Raw genomic sequence first — 17,124 nt, 5'->3', positions numbered from 1 at the left:
CAGGCTGTCCTCACTACCTCTCCCAGCCACGGGTCCTCAGCTCTGCTCCCTCCTGCAGTGCTGAGGACCTGCCCCTGACATCCACCAGGGACTGGGTGTGCCAGTGCTGCTCCTCATGAGGACATGGGGCCTTGGAGAAAGCAGTGTGGGCCTGCCGTCCCCGCCTCTCAGTTCCTAGGTGTCCCAGGAGGCATTCTGAGCTTCTTTTGACACTTTGCACTTACAAGCCTAGGCTGCCTTTGGCATGGTGACAGAGGCTTGCTGTGTGCATCACAGATGTCACCGTAGCCCCCTCCAGGGGGTGTTTGGTAAATGGGTTCATGAGAAGAGGGGACATGGGTCACCAAGGCTGCTGCTCTTCCTGGTCACATCCATGTCTGAGTTACTGGTGCACACTAGAGCAGGTGGGGACGCCAGGGCTTTAGCGTGGGTCTTGCCCGGGGCTTCTGTACATGTACATGTGGTCGCACCAGGTTTAGCTCTAGGATCAAATTGTTCTTCACTGTCAGGGTTGGAAGGGAATCTGCCACTAGGTGCTCAGCAGAGGTGCCCACTTTGAACCGGACAGCTGGGAAGCGGCCGTGGTGCAGGCCGGGGGTGGAGGGTCTCAAACAGCAGGACCATGCTGAGCAGCAGTGCCCGAGCAGACCCCACAAGCAATAACAGACCTTCAGTGTAAGCGGATGCTTGGCCTTTTCTAACCAGGTTCCATTTAAACATGAGTTTCTATTTTTAAAGTGCAGCTCATCTGTGGGGGTGCAGCAGATCTCGCTGCATAGGATCTGCTTTTCCTTGCTCACATGTCAGCGGCCAGCGCTGTGCATGTTTCATGGTGTTAGTAGTTCCCAGCTCTGGGGCTCCAGCTGGGTACCTATGGGGACCTCATACTTTCCTTCTCCCAAGGGAGTCCGTTTCTGTTTGGAATGCAGCAGAGTCTGGTGTTGGGAGGTGCAGGAGAAGGGAATTGTACCGAAATAGTATTTGTAGGCCATTGAGATGAAGCCCTTTCTGAAAAGAAGTGGCCTGTGTGGGGACGTGAACACCCGCAGAGTGGTCCCAGGGCATGTCACCACCCTCAGGCTTCCCTGGCAAGTGGGGGAAGACCGGCAGTCTCTTTACAAAACAAAAGTATTTTTATTCATTTGTATTTATTAAATGAAAAAAGAATCCTCTGGTGTCCCTCTTGTGTGGTGGACTTTAATTGCTGTTAAATAAAACTGTATATCCCATGTCCACAGCATTCTCCTGTGGTGTTCTCATAGAATCTTTGGGAACCTGAGCCTGGGTCACCTTCCCGAGTTGGTTGGAGGCAGCTCTGTGGGTGCCATGTGCTCTCTTCAGGCTCCCGTTTCCTCCTGTCTCCTGTGCCCTTTCCTCCTCCCTCTGCTTTCTTCAGGACTGGAGGTTCTTCCCTCGGGTCTGCGGGGGGAGGTGTTCAGGAGCCTGCACACTTGGTTATGAGGGATTTGAGTGTGTGCTAATCTCAACTGTGTGAGCAGTCAGTCTTGAGAGCAAGGGGTCCAAGGTGGTCACTAGCAGGCAGCCATCAGCCAGTACTGTGCTTCAGTTCACAGAGCTGCTTCTTGCCATATCATCCCCACAGGCTCTCACTCTGTAGCCCTGACCGGTTTGGAACTCACTATGTAGACCAGGCTGGACATGAACTAGATCTGCCTGCCTCTGCCTCTTAAATACTGGGGTTAAAGGCGCTCGTCCCTACACCCCTCGCCACTACACCCGGCGTTGGAGCTTATTCTCGAAGCAGTGCTGCAAAGGTACAGTCGCTGTTGAACCTGCCTCCAAATCAAGCTATGTAATGAGCCTTGGTTTTCTGGTAACCCTGCTAAGGGGCAGCCTTAGTTTCCCTGTTGCTCTGGTTCCTGGGAGAGTGATGCCGTGGGTAGAGGCTTGCACCCTGCTCCCTGGGGGAGGTAGCTCCCAACCACTGATTGAGCCTGGGTTTGGCTCCAGGTGGCGCTGCTATCCCTTCCCTGGGTGGTTGGGGTGTCCTTATCCCTTCTCCATCTCCTGCCCTGCACACCCCCTCGAGGAACCTGTCACAGACACAGCCTACATGCAGTACATAACTGGCCTATAGATGCCCACATCCATGCATCAGAGGCCTTGGAGGCTGCCTATAAGGGCTGAGACGGTACAGTTCTGGAAAGTGTGTCTGGTGGGGTGGGGCACATGAATTAGCATGGTTGGGGTGAGGTGGTCTGGCGGCCTGGACTCTTTTCTTAGAAGGTGAGCCCTTTATGCTGGCAGAATGGTAGCCCCGTCACATGGACAGGTGTTAGGTGTGCTTGTGGCTGAGTGATGTGGAGCCAGAGGCCCCCAGAGACTGTCCAGACGCTGGGCAGGGTTCACACTCATCACGGGTTCACACACTGTGGGCCCCTTACAGAGGCAGGAACCCACGCAGTCACAAGACTCATCCACCACCCAGACCTTGCACCTTGTTGTCCTGTGATGGCTATCTGGTGGTGTCAGGAGGGGCCAGCGTATGTTAAGAGGAAGAAAACCTTGCAAGCTCACCCCCTAGGAGAGAAGCTACAGCCCCCAGGCCCTCTATTATGTCCCCCTTTGAAGGCTGTCTGTCACTTGTTTGCTTATTTCCCATGTGCTTGACATCTGGGCCCAGGGCGTGCATATCTTTCCATGTGCTGCTCCTGTCCCGACTCTCGTCCACATTGTATGATCCTTCCCTGTTGCCCACACAGCATGGCCCACTCTGACCCTGCTAGGCCCCCGACCCCAGCCTCAGCAGCTTAGGTGACTGGGCTGCTCTTGGCAAAGGCTGGCCTACCATGTGCCTGGGATAAGGGCCAGTGTCTAGCCCTCTGCTACCTCCCTCCTGTACCTGGGAATCTGAGGCTGCCAGCTCCCGTCTAGCCGCTTGGGGAAGAGTACTATGTGCAGGGCCTGATAATTGATTCTGGGACCTTCCTCTTCCTGCCTGGGCCTGTCTTCCCAGATAGCTCTGTCACCAGGTTGGAAGGGGCCCGCTCACCTATTCGACTCCATTCCTGTTTCCTCATCTGGGTGACTGGGCAGCTGTGATGCCTTCTGGTGTGGGCTGTCAGGATTCCCACCTGTGAATTCTGGGGATAACAGCTTGTGGGTGGTAGTGCCTGTTGAAAGTTACTTTGCTCTTTTTGGGAGATGGCGGTGGCTCATGCCTTCAATACCAGCAATTGGGAGGCAGAGGCAGATGGATTTCTGTGAGTTTGAGGCCAGCCTGGTCTACAGAGTGAGTTCCAGGACAACCAGGGCTATTACACAGAGAAACACTGTCTCAAAAAACAAAAAAGAAAAAAAAATTTTTTTTTTTTGCTTTCTGAGACATGATTTTCCTGTATATTCCTGACTAGCCTTGAACTCTCAGCAATCCTCCTGCTTCAGCCTCCTGATTGCTGGGATCAGAAGTGTGCTTTACCACACCTAATCCTGAGTTGTTTCCTTGGAGAAGCTTGGACATACACAGTGGATCTCTTCTGCCATTGTTTTCTGTGGCTGAATCGACCCAGGGAAGTGAGACCACCAGGCTAAAGAACCAGCTATATGGATTCCCAGTGCCAGGTGACCTTCAGTGGATGGGTATGGCAGACCAATCACTGAGTCAGGCCTGTCATGGCATCCTCTGCCCTGGAACAGAGTCGGGGTGAAGACTGCGGGAGGAGCCTGGGGGTCAGCACCACTGTGGCTGTGCTGTGGGCACCCACCCGAATCCTTAGCTCCCAAAGGTGAATGCCTCTGGCTGGGAGCTTCTGCAGCGTGGACAGTGACAGAGCAATTGATAGGTACGGAGAGGGGTGTCCAGAGCAGTGGTGAGGGCACGGTCCTCGTCTCTGCTCAGGCTCCAGTCTGTGTAACTCCCTCGCCGGGCTCCATGGCGGTGGGAGGTCGGAGGAGCGTCACCACCTGAGGGCAGGGTGCCTGAAAAGGAACATTTTTGTAGAGGATAGGAAGGATGATGGCTGCAACAACCACATGGGAGGCGTGATGGGCCTGCTGTGTCTGGCTGCTGACATGCCTGACAAGTTGGCACACTCCAAGCAAACGTTGGTTGACAAGTTGGCACACTCCAAGCAGACGTTGGTTGACAAGTTGGCACACTCCAAGCAAACGGTACAGACATCGTATTGAGTGGCTCTCACTGTCGATGCTCAGCTTGCATTGGGTTCAGGCAAGGCAAGTGGCAGAGGGGACGGACATGCCTGAAGCTGGAGGCCCCACTGAGGTGCTGCCTAAGGACAACGGTTTGGGGCCGGGGGCCCTGTCGTGCGGATATCACAGATGTGGACACTTCCAGACAGTCCTACAAAGCCTTACTCGGTGGGAGCACATGGAACCTGCTTATGGTCATGAGGAGGGCCTCAGGGAAGACGGAAGGAAGGACAGGCACACCATGTGATCTGCCCCTGCTGGGCAGAGGCCAAGGTGTAGCCTCTTGTTGGGGTCCCCTGCTTTTCAGTGGCTGTAGATGAGACGTCAAGTCCCATGCTGCTGGCCCAGTGCAAGGTGGCTGGGGTGGCTCTGGCATTTGGCCTGGCTCAGACTCCAGCTGCTGGATGGCAGCCTTTCTGGGTCTTGGTTTTCCAGTCTGGAAATGAGGGTGACAGCTGTGCCACCCAGTACTCAGTGACCACTCAGTGCCTGGTCAGCTGGGGAGGGGCTAGCAGCTGGCTTTCTCAGCTCAAGAACCATCTCCTCTGATCAAGAACCAGCTCCTGGCCGGGCGGTGGTGGCGCACGCCTTTAATCCCAGCACTCAGGAGGCAGAGCCAGGCGGATCTCTGTGAGTTCGAGGCCAGCCTGGGCTACCAAGTGAGTTCCAGGACAGGCGCAAAGCTACACAGAGAAACCCTGTCTCGAAAAACCAAAAAAAAAAAAAAAAGAACCATCTCCTGGCTCAGGACTTTCTGGGCCCATTCTGGGCCTGAACCTTCCACTGTCTTATTCTCTGAACACCCTGGGTGGCAGTGGGCCTGTGCATGTCTCCAGGGGCATAAGGGCATCTCATGGCATTCCATCCCCAGGCCACCTGAGGCTTGTGGGCAGCAGTCAGCCGAGAGGTTCCTGTGTATCCTCCTCGGGCCTGTCCAAAAAAGCCCCTCAGGGGTGGGGCCGACGGAACTTCTGGGATAACCTGGACAACCCACAATGGGCACAGCCTGGCTGTGCTTAGGGGTAGGATGGCGTTCTTAGTGGCCCCAGAACTCCTCTGTCTTGCTGAGGGCTGGTGAGAAACTGCAGTGGCAGCTCCTTTCAAGTTATGTGTGTGTGCATGCGCCTTTAGCTTTCTGGCAGAGGACCTGACATGGGGGCTGGCTCAGGTGGAGGCAGAGACACGCAGGACCGTCCTTTGCTAGTGCACCTTTGAAATCCTGGCTCGCACTAGCGAGCTGGAACCACATGAAACGGCTGCAGCTCTGACGGAGCCGACTTGGGGTTCTCGTGGGTTCTCCCTCTTGGACTGGCTCCCAGCTGGTAGAGCTTTTGGCAGCAGCAAGGCTGCTGCCCGATCCCAGACGCTCCACTGGCCCTTCCTGCCCCAGCCCAGGCTCTCCTCGCCAAGTATCAACACGGGTCCTCTGAGCACTGAGTACCCAAGTGTGGCGTGTGAGTACACGTGTGAGCGAGCACTTGCATATGTGAATGTGTGCTGTGGGGATGTTTGGTGGAATGTCTCAGGAAAAGAGCCTCTTGTGTGCAGCTTGCTCTGTCTCTTGTGTCTCCATCTCCTCACACATCTGGGCTACTCCGGGGACCCAGCTGCACGTTCTGATTCCACTGTGGAGGTGGAATCCAGAGGGAGCAATGGAGTCATCCTCACCTTCAGCCTGGGGCCCCAGGGCCTGGCTCACAAGTGTCAATGGCAGAGATGTGACCGAGCAGGGCCAACAGGTGCTCTGGTGAATGCTGCGTACCCTCCTCTGACCCCCTCCCCCACCGCATGTGCAGAGCCCACTGTGGGAGCATGCAGCTCTTTCCTCCCACAAGGGCTGCTGGGATGTGTGTGTGTGGTACGACCCCAACCACTGTAAACAATGGGGATTGGGCCAAGATAGGCATGGCCTAAGTAGGTCACTCCTGAGCATGCCTCCAAAGCCTCCAGGGCCTGGTTGGGGTGCCTATCCTTGGAGCTAGGTCCCCAGTGAGTTGCAGAGTGGTGGTTAGCAGCTCTGCCTCTGCAGCTCTGGGCATTCCTTCCTGACCCCTGCCCACTGTGTGGCCCCTCCGTGACAGTCTGTGCTTTTGCTAACATCTGAGAAGCTTGGCAAGGGAGCCTGAAACTGGCCCTTGACAACCGGTCGAGGCCTGATTAAGGTTGATAGCACAGTGCGGCAGGGCCGGGATGGAATTCTAGTCAGGAATCTCGAGTCAGCTTGGCCAGCGCCTGTACCTTTCTTGGAGTTCCTGTCCCCAGTCCAGCCTCAGAACTGTATGTATCTCAACTGTCCTCACCCAAGGCTGCCCTGCCCCACACTGGGCGGTGTCTGTTGACAGGAGGGTGTGTGTGTGTGTGCTGCTGACTGCGGTGCACGGGCCAGTCACCTCCGGGCCATACAACCCCCATAGCAGGCCTCCTCTGTGCTAGCTCAGGGTCACCTGTTATGTTGCTCCAGGAGAGCCAGGAGAGCTGGGCTTTACATGAGACTCAGGTGCTTTGGGGACAGTGAGGCCTAGAGGGGTCCAGGAGCTCCTTGTGATGTGGCTCCCTCCCCTCACTTTTTTAGGCTAGCTGGGTTTCCACACTTGCAAGTGGTGACATTCTGCACAATAACGTACTTCACACAATGGCATGTCCACACACCAGCCCAAACACACACGCACGCTCATGTACCTGCGTGTGCTCACACCTCCCCCTGGCTATATGGTTGCACATGTATTCTACATGTTCACACTCACAGGCCATAATGTGATACATGGATAGTTGTCCTCTTCTTTTAGAGAAGGTGGCGTCTTACCCCGGCGTCTGTTTTCTATCTCTTTGCACAGAGCTGTGTAGCTCTGTTTGCTTTTAGGATTTTCTCTGCTTGTTTCTCTGCAGTTTAACAAGGACACGTGGTGTCCTTGTATTTATCAGCGGGCTGCTGAGGTTTGGGTGTGAAGTCTTCTGTCTGTCCCCCTCATTGATCGTCTGTCAAGGACACCAGCTGCATGTGAGTCAGAGCAGATAACTGTCCCTGGGTGCCATTGTCCCCTCCCACCCCCCTTCAGATATATTAGTTTCTATTGATCAGTTTACAAGGTGAACACATCTGATGGGCCGGGCGCTGCAGGTGGCATCGGGTTGTGGTTGGGATTCCCTTGGTTGCGACTGATTATCTGACACTTTGTTTCCGTTTTTTTTTTTTTTCTTTTTCTTTTTGCAGTTCTGGGGGTTGAGCCTGGGACCTTGTGCACACTGAGTAAACACGGAGCTGCATCCCTAGCTCATCCCTGCCGCTAGTTCCCATGTTTGTTTTTAATCCTTGTATTTCCCTTCCTTCATTTATCCTGTTGCAGTTTCTGCTTTAGGGTCCTTGATAAATCTAACATCAGGGCCATTTGGGGATTGTCTCTTTCTTACCTTTGTCCCTCTCTTGGCTCAGACTGAGCAGTTCTTTATTGTACATTAAACTCGCGGCTAGAATATCTGGTTTTCATCCGGCTCGCTATCAAGAGTTGAACCAGTCATCCTGAACAGAACCTCTTGCTTCGGGCTCTCAGGTTGGAGCTGAGAGATGTCATCAGTGCTTCTCAGGCCCCTGTAGCTGGAGTTCCCATCCTGATCGCTCCTGTCAGGACCTGACTGGAGGCGGGGGGTGCGGCGTGGCCACATGGATCCAGCCAGACCCCTCCTAAGGGGCCACCATCACCTCTTCCATCTGTATCCTCAGCTGGTGCCTGTAGGAGCATCCACACTTGCTGAAGGCCCGCTGTGGGAATCTCCCGGAGCAGGGAGCTGGGTTCTTGGGACATCTTCTTGCCATGTTCTTCCAGCTGTGTTATCTCTATCAATCCTTACCTTCCTGCGGACACAAGCCTGTGTGCATCCAGATACTGAGTTCCTGGACTGGTAGAAGCTAGAGTAACTGCCATTTGTCTTTTGCACAGATTCCCTTGTGAAACGCACATGTGTTATGTTTTATATTGTGAAACCGAGGTCAGACCCTGGCCTTTGCAGATAAGAAGCAAACCTTGCTTGGGGCATTGAGCTGATGGTCCTCACTCAGCCTGCCAAGTGGAAAGTATTCTTCCAGCTAGGACCCTTGTGATGGCAAGGTGGAGCTGTAGGAAGGGGGTGTGAAAACAAATCCTGTCCCATTTGACTTCAGGTCTTCGCCTTCACAGACAGCTGTGGCACCACCTGGTCTAGCTGTGCTCTGTTCTAGGTCTCACTGGGGCTGGGAGCCTTGTTTGTGTATGTAGACTTAGCACTCAGCCTTTAAAGCGTCCGGAGAATAGGAGCCTCCATGCTGGATCTGAAGCTGAGGACAAGCCCACCCGGGAGCCACAGTCCTTCAGAGCATGGTGGGTTTTTCAGGGACCCCTGACTGCTGTGGTGCACAAGGGGCAGCAGGCTGATGTGGCATCAGGAACATTCAGAAGGAGGATGTGCCTGCCTTAGCCAGGTGCCCTGCCTAGTGGAGGACCTGCCACCAATATGGTGACCAAATGAATAGGGTGTCCTGGAGGGGGTACCAGGCTAGATGATGCAGAGAACTCTGGATCTTAGCAGAAGAGCAGGTGGGGTAGGGAGCAGAGGCTTCTGGGAGTAGGTCAGGATTCCAAGGATAGGGCTGGGGAGGGCCCTGCCACCCAGAGTTCCAATTTTACCTTCTGGAAAGTTCATCGTCCTATTATGGGGGAAGATTGAGGAGGAGCTACCTTAGTCCAGCCTGAGTGACCAGCACAGGACAGCAGGCCATACAAGGTGGCCCTCAGCTTGCAGACGGTGGAGTTAGAACAGCTGAACCCTCCTGCTGGGTCCTCAGTGCGGGCTCACAACCTCCAGCCCCTGAGCCGCCCGCCCCAAGCCTCTCCCAGCAGGGTTGGCAGCTGGTCTATCAGATAGTGTTTCGCTTACCCAGCAGCTCCATGTTCGTGGGCTAGCTTCAAGTATTTTCATGTACCCTCGAGACAATGATTAAAAAGTAATTAACCTAAATTTAGCCTGATTGTCATAAATAAATTAGCCGCATGAATCACCTGTGATCTGCCAGCCTACACACGTTTGGCTACCAGGTGAACGTCCCCCAGGGGAGCTCTGGAGTCCCTGGATTGCATATCGGTGGGCAGCATCATCTTCATGGGCTTGCATGGTCCGGTTCAGTGCCCGTGATATGGGAAGTTACTTTGTCAGCCAGCGGCAGCCAGCTGTCCTTAGTGGCTGAAGCCGTTGCCAGCACACTTGAAGCAGAGACCAGAGCCCTGCAGATTTGTGTCTTTCTACCAACCCTGGAGGCTGAAGACATGGGTGGGTGTGTGGGTACTACCCATCAGACCACAGCCATCACCTAGGGGCTGTCCAAGGTGTTTCTGTCAGCTACCTGCAGGTGGTCCTTGGAGGACCTGCCCGGGGTGGGTGGCTGTTGCTTTGTGGGACAGATTTTTTTTTTCAGGTTGTATCCAGTCTCCCACCAGCCCATCTAGAGGCCTGTGATTCTACTACAGAACTAGTTCTCTGTGATTTTTTTGTCTCTTCCTTGGACGCCTGCCCCAGCTGCCTCTTAGGTGTGAAGCACCTTTGGGAATCTGTTTTATTAGCCCTCTCTTGGGCTTAATCCTTCAATGGCTTTCTCCAGGGCATCTGCTTCCATGGACTCTCTGCACCCACATCCTGTTCAAGACCTGTGGGCTCAGCTGTTGCTGTGGATAGACCTCTAATTCTTTATGCTGGTAGTCCAGACACACCATCAGATCTGGGGTACCCATGCTAACTATAGGTCATCTCCTGAGCATGTGCCCCATGTTCCACTGAGACACACTGCCCCCCACACAGCTTGCTTTAGCCTGGACCATATCAATGGCCACTAAGAAAAAAAAATAAGAAATTTATTCAAACCTTAGGGCAAACATTAGGTTGTGATTATTTTGGAAGAATCAGAAAGGATCAAGATTAGGGACTGGGGAGGTAGTGCCATGCGTTTTCTTTGTGAGCATGAGGATCTGAGTTCAAATCCTCAGTACCTATGTAAAATGCTGGCTGTGGCTGTGCATGCCTGTGACACCAGCACTGTATGGGGAAGAGGATTGCTGGGGCTTGCTGGTTGTCAACCAGCCTTGCTCCAGGTTCAGCAAGAGCCTCTGACTCAAAGGAATAAAGTGAAGTATGATAGAGCAAGACACCCGACAGCCTCCTCTAGCTTCTGCGTAAGAGTGTATGGACCTACACACATGCAGCACCACCCACAATGTGATGGTTTGAAAGAAAATGGCCCCCATAGGGAGTGACACTGAGGTGTGGCCTTGTTGGAGGAAGTGTGTCACTGTGGGGATGGGCTTGGAGGTCTCCTGTGCTCAAGCTATGCTCGGTGACACAGTTGCCTCAGCTCCTTCTCCAGCACCATGTCTGCCTGCACACCACCAGGTCCCACCATGGTGGTAATGGACTAAACTTCTGAAGCTGTAAGCCACCCCAATGAAATGTTTTCCTTTATAAGAGTTGTTGTGGTCATGGCATCTCTTCAAGCAATAGGAACCTAAACTAAGACACACATATAACATGCAAACAGCACATACATAAGTAATAGAACAAGGGCGGTGGTGGCATACGCCTTTAATCCCAGCACTCAGGAGGCAGAGCCAGGCAGATCTCCGTGAGTTCGAGGCCAGCCTGGTCTACAGAGCAAGATCCAGGACAGGCACCAAAACTACACGGAGAAACCCTGTCTCGAAAAACCAATAATAATAATAAATAATAAATAATAAATAATAACAACAACAACAATAATAATAATAGAACAAAGAAAAGGTCCAGATTCAGTGTTCTCATCATTGGTCTTCCAGAACCTTCTCACATTCCTGAGCCTTAGTAGGCAGGCCCCTCCTCCACCACTTTTTTAGTACATTTAAAAACTTCAACATAATTTGGATTTTGATTGATGGGCCTTCCAAGTTTCTCAGCATCCTCCCCAGGGGCCTTCATGCCCCAGGCCCTTTGCACTGGTTGTCTTCTCTTCAAATACTCGATGGCTCCTTCCCTTGTCTCTTTCAGGTCTCTCCAGGGTCCACTTGGGATACTGACCATTGAACCTCCAGTCTTGAACACACTAGGCAAGCACTGTACTACCACTCCCCGCTGGGCCCAATATCTGCTCCTGAACCAGACCCTCCTCAAGTACATGGCCACCCTTGTCCTTCTGTCTTTCTGTCCACAGAGAGGATTCACCCTAGTGCCGAGTGGCCCACCCTGGACAACTGTGAGGTACACAGGGCCTTCTGGTGCAGGACTCAGGGTCCCTTTGTGTGCTAACCCCTGAAGGGCACCTAAGGGTGTGTACAATGGGCACTGGGGTGGCAGATCTTTTGCTGTGACCGAAGAGCTGAACTCGTGGCTGTACTGGACTCTGGGACCCCCCAAGGGCAACACCCACTGTCTTCCGTTCATCGAGGTTCTGTGGGTCCCCTGTGCTGTTCCCCTGGGTGTTTCTGTTGATCTACCCCACTTCTCTTTGCTGGTCTTGAACCTGTGTATTGACACTTTGGAACAGTTTGAGGAAAGGCCCAGGAGACAGGTCCTCTAACATGCTCCCTGCTTCTCTGTCCCTCTCCCTCCAGGACTCTCTCACTGTGTCCTCTGGGCTTGTCCCTCTTTCTCCTGTGTGTCCCGTTCCTTTCTCACCCTTGCGCTTTTCTGGACATAGATGTTCGGTTCTCATCTTCCCCATGGCATCACTTCTCTTTATTAGCTTTGACTTAGGTCTATTAAATCCATCAGCCATGGTGGTCAGAGCAGGCAGAACAGTGGCCCCCAAAGATGTCCACATCCTGACCTGGACTCTGGGGTCAGGCTATATTGTGTGGCAAAAAGAGCTCTGCAGGTGTGATCGGGACACGGGATGGGGAGGCTCGCCTTTGCTAGGAGATTCAGAGACACGGCGGAAGCCAAGGAGCGCAAGAGCACATGGGAGCTGGTAAAGGTTGGTTCTTTCTCAAGACCTGGATCAAAGCAGCAAGGCCTATGCTGGGCATCTGGCCTGGAGGCCATAGAGCAGTGGTTCTCAACATGTAGGTCGCGACCCCTTTGAGGGGTGTCGTATACTAGATATTTACATTGTGACTCGTCACAGTAACAAAATTATAGTTACTAAGCAGCAACGAAAATGATTTTATGGTTGGGGGTCACTACAACATGAGGAACTGTGTTAAAGGATTGCAGTGTTAGGAAGTAACAATCACTTTTTTTTTTTTCTTTTTTGGTTTTTTGAGACAGGGTTTCTCCGTGTAGCTTTGCGTAGACCAGGCTGGCCTCAGACTCACAGAGATCTGCCTGTCTCTGCCTCCCGAGTGCTGGGATTAAAGGCGTGCGCCACCACCGCCCGGCACAATCACTTCTGCTAGGGGGCTGTGGGCACTAGCATTTGGAGATATTCCCCAGTCTTAGTAACTCCCCGGCTGTCTGGCTCGTGGGCTGCAGCAGGCTTCACAGGGCTTACTGGCTCTTCCCACCCTGCCCTTAGAGCTCATCCTGCCTGGATCTGATGTCAAGCATCCTGTCCAGGATGCCCACCTCTGTGGGGTAGACCCTAGCTCCTGCCAGCCAGGCCTGGGGAGACTCGGCTCAGCTACTGCACACCCCTCAGGCTGGCAGGTGCCCCCCACACCCTCCAAGCGCAGGTGGCTTCCAGTGCTGCTCGGGTCCTTACCTTCTGTCTTCTGTCATACTTACAGCTCGCTTTGATGACTCTAATGAATTTCAGAAGAGTACTTTCCAATCCGTGGGCAGGGGATAACTGGCCTGCGCTCAGACCCAGAGGGACATTGTTCATGTTGCCTCTCTGATTCAGTGCCCCGCTGGCATGCAGAGGCTGTGTCCTTCTACCAGGGTGGCAGGCTTTCAGTTTCCACGTGCACTCATTCCCCTAGAAGCCGCTGCAGAAGTGACAACGGTAAACATAGGTGACTAAGTACTGACCCTCGCTTGGCACCAGGGTAGCTGGGGGGCTGGCTAAACACTTGGGATTTGGGGTCAGGTAGACCTGGCTGAGACCCTGAAGGTGTCACATGGGCGGATTGACACAGGGCCATCCCTCAGTAGCATACTCTGTTTAGCAGCTTCACCTTGACCAGCCCACAGCTGTCCCAGGAGGCCCTGCAGTTGGGGTGCATGAGCCACTTTGCAGAGTACACAGGCCTGGCCTCAGACGCAGCACCCAGGGGAGCCAGGCACAGAGTGCAATGCTCCATCTCTGCTTTCATCTTTTACGGGCTGAGATGCAGGTTGAGACCAGTCACCAGCTGCCTCATTAGCAACCACACCACTGGCGTCACCTCGCTGTTGCACACTCGAAAACCCAGGAGTCACACTCGGAACCTGTCCAGCTTCCTCCCCTTCAGCCACCTGGAGATGCAATCACTGACTGATCTGGCGAGATCCTATCTTCCCATTCGGGGGCTCCCCGAATTAATTACCTGTGGGGAGGTGACTCATGGGGCCCGGGGTCTAATGAGGCCATTGCCCTGCTGCTTAAACAGCCCACATGTTTGTGCACACATACCACACACGTGCAGACACCCTCACCTCCACACACTCGTGTATGTGGACATGTATAAGTACACATACAACATACATGCAGTCATGCATACATACCCATATACACAGTCACACATAGATATGTATATAAGTACATACACACCATACATGTATACATACACTACACATTCATACACATATAGACATGTACACATACTCCTCCACATGCAGCCATATACACACACATACACATATTCTTACACATATAGACATGTACATGTACACATGTACACTCACACATATAGATAAGTGTGTGCATGTAGCCATACACATACACAAATGCAACACATGCTCTTGTACATATAGACACGTACATACACATATCACATATATTCACACTCGTGCACCTATACTCATGTATATACATACCCCACACATGCAGGCTTATACACATACACGTACACTCATACATGTATATACCTCATGCGAGCCCACTTACAGATATATAGGCACACACCCACACTTGCAGACATGCACATATGCAAGCATGCTTATGCACTTATGTGCATGCACACACCTTACATACATGCGGACTACACACTCATCCATATGCACAGGTGCACACACATGTTCCAACCCCTGCATGGTGCCCCAGGGAAAGTTAGGGCTGTTGTGACTATTAAGCCTTGTGAATGCCCATGTCCTTGCTGCATGCAGGAGCTTGTCACACCTTCATGCAACAATCAAATGGGAAAGGTGGAAGACTCCTCGTTTTCTCATTCTTTTAGCCGATCCCTCACCAGATGCCAGGCACTGTGCCTGGTGCAAGGGTAACAAACACTCTTGGGTTTGGAGCGGCAGCGGGGGGGTGGGGGGGCAGAGGGGCTATAAACAAGGAAAGGAAGGTAAAGGCAGAGTCCAGGGAAAGAGCCTGAGGGGCCAACAACAGAGGGTAGAAGGGCTGTCTGGGGGGCAGTGTTGGAAGCAGAGGGCTGAGCAGGGCGGGAGGATTAGGGGTCCAGATCAGGGAGAGGGCCTCCAGCAGAGCATCTCTCAGGGAAAGCTGCAGACCAGGGCTAGCCTAGTGTCCTCCAGGGTCACATGGAGAGTTGGGCTGTCACTCTTTGGGCAGCAGACACCCTCGTTTGGACTTGCTGTCAGAGGGATGGGTGGGTGGAGGTCAGAGACTGGTGGTGGGCTGACAGCTAGGGTGCTGGGATGTGGTGAGGGTGGAGACTGCCCTAGGAGGGAAGGGTTTCAGTGCAACGGGCAGAACTTGCCAATGGGTGAGAGCGGAGAATGGGACAGCAGCTGTTGGCTAGAGCCTGTGGGGATGGGTAGGGGGTCTGAGGAGGAAGTCCTGTTGCCTGTGAGATGCTTGCTTGTTTGGGTGCCAACCCTTGTTTCCCCTAATCTTGGTGATGCCTTCCAATCTCCTCATGGTGTACAGTGGGTGGGACAGAGGAAGTCTGACCCATGGCTTAGCCACTAGGGTTTACCTTCTGGGATGGGACCCTGAGTTTAGAGCCCAGATGTTTGCCACCAATGGGAAGCCTTGGTGGGTGTGGCGCCATCTTCACCCTGTGATGACCCCTAGTGGGCCTGGTGGGGTGTCCTGCCGCTCCGTGACTGAACCATCACAGATGGGATCTGTTCCCTTCAGCTGAAGGCCTGAGCGCACGCATGTCTCTGCACATCACACCAAGAACACAGTACACGTGTCAGGAGACTGAAGATGACCTCAGGGTGCTGGGCAGATTCCGGGGAGAACGTTTGAGTGGGTGAGTTTGCCCCACAAAGGGCCTGGCACACACGGGGGCATTCCTGGGTTTGATGCTCACTGTAATTGGCACCTAAAGTTTCCGGTGAATTCCAGGCAGGCTTCCTGCCAGGCTCTACCCCCATGTGGTGTATTCGGTGCCAGGGCCAGTGTGAGCCAGGAGGAACGGCACGGGTTGGTCTGACTCCAGCAAATTTGGTCATCTCTGTTGGTCTCTGCCATCGCTTCACTTCTTGCCCCTCGCAACAGCTGTTCCATGCGTGCTTGGCTTGGCTGTCTGCGCACACACCTGGAGTTTAAGCCTACTGTTTACAGAGCCCGCCCAGCCACAGTGGATAGAAGAATTCATTCGCTTTAGTGGAATGAATACTCCAGTATTGGGGCAAGAAGTTAGAGAGCTGTGCGTGCCACTTGACAAACAATACTCTGTGTGTGTGTGTGTGTGTGTGTGTGTGTGTGTGTGTGTGTGTGTGTGTAGATGCCGGTGAAGCGCGGGGTGTGAGCCTAAGCCAAGGCCAGGCTGTCTTAGTGGCATTCCCAAGTTGGAAATAATTAGGCATGTAACAGACTAGAGGTGAAAGTATCTTTGCTGGCACTCGAAGCTGGCTTGGTTCCTCAGGGGCTGTTGGGTTGGGTGGCTGAGAAGCCTGACTTCCCACTGCTAGGTTCCATCCCCCTAGACCCCAGCAGAGATCCTGGGGATGCAGGGACTCAGCAAGGCTGCTGTGAGGCTTTTGGGGGGGCTCAAGAGGTCCCACCCACCCCTGGTATCTACAGCTGCTCTGCAGCAAAGGGGACATTCATTCATTCATTCATTTGCTTTAAATGTCCACTATGCTCAGCCTCCCTATGGGTCAAACTGAGACCAAGACACGTGGTTCGGGAAAGGTTTACTAAAATTCTTCTGCCCACAGGCAGAAAAGAACTGTCTACCTTCCTCTAGGCGTAGCCTTTGAGGACTCAGCTGCCAACCTGAGGGTAGTTTTGTTCCTAGGTGATGCACGCGGTCTGAGGAAGTTGAGGGCACATCCCCTCAGGCTGTGGAGGCTACTCACACTGGCTGGTGGGTAGGGGTGCAGATATCAGGGTGTGGCTGGCACAGTGTTGGCCACAGGACCAGTGTGGGATGATTGTGGGGTCAGGGCCAGTGTCTGTTGTCTAGAGAGACTCTGAGACAGAATACCTGGCAAGAGACTCAGAGACATCTAGCCATCCTTCCTGGGCTACCTGGCCTCAAATTTGGCTCTTATCTGAGCCAGCTGGGTGAGGGTGGCTAGGGAGGAGGTCTGGGCCTCCATCCAGGTCCAGGAGCTCAGGGCTGCCTGAATGGCTGCAGGGCTCAACATTGGGGCCCCATCCAGAGATCTTAGTTCATCCGACTCCATTCAAACAAATGAGCTGCTGGCAAGCCCTTTCCTAGCCTCCAACACATAGAAGAGAGAAGCTCATGACTTCAGCGTCACCAAGCAACCAGGTCAACAGGACCGTGGGAGGCCATTGCGTCAGAATGGGGGTCTGTGAGCCTCCACGAGCAATCATCACGTGAGTTTCACTGAGCTCGGGCTGTGTTGCAGTGTGCTCTGATAGACTTCGGATCATGTAAAACTGTTTTTTCAGGCTTTGCCTTGCTCTGAGAGACTCCATTTTACAGGCAGCTT

The sequence above is a fragment of the Peromyscus eremicus genome, chromosome 16_21 (genome assembly GCF_949786415.1).
Source record: "Peromyscus eremicus chromosome 16_21, PerEre_H2_v1, whole genome shotgun sequence".
NCBI classification, from domain to species: Eukaryota; Metazoa; Chordata; class Mammalia; order Rodentia; family Cricetidae; genus Peromyscus; species Peromyscus eremicus.
This window is presented reverse-complemented; position numbering follows the sequence as displayed.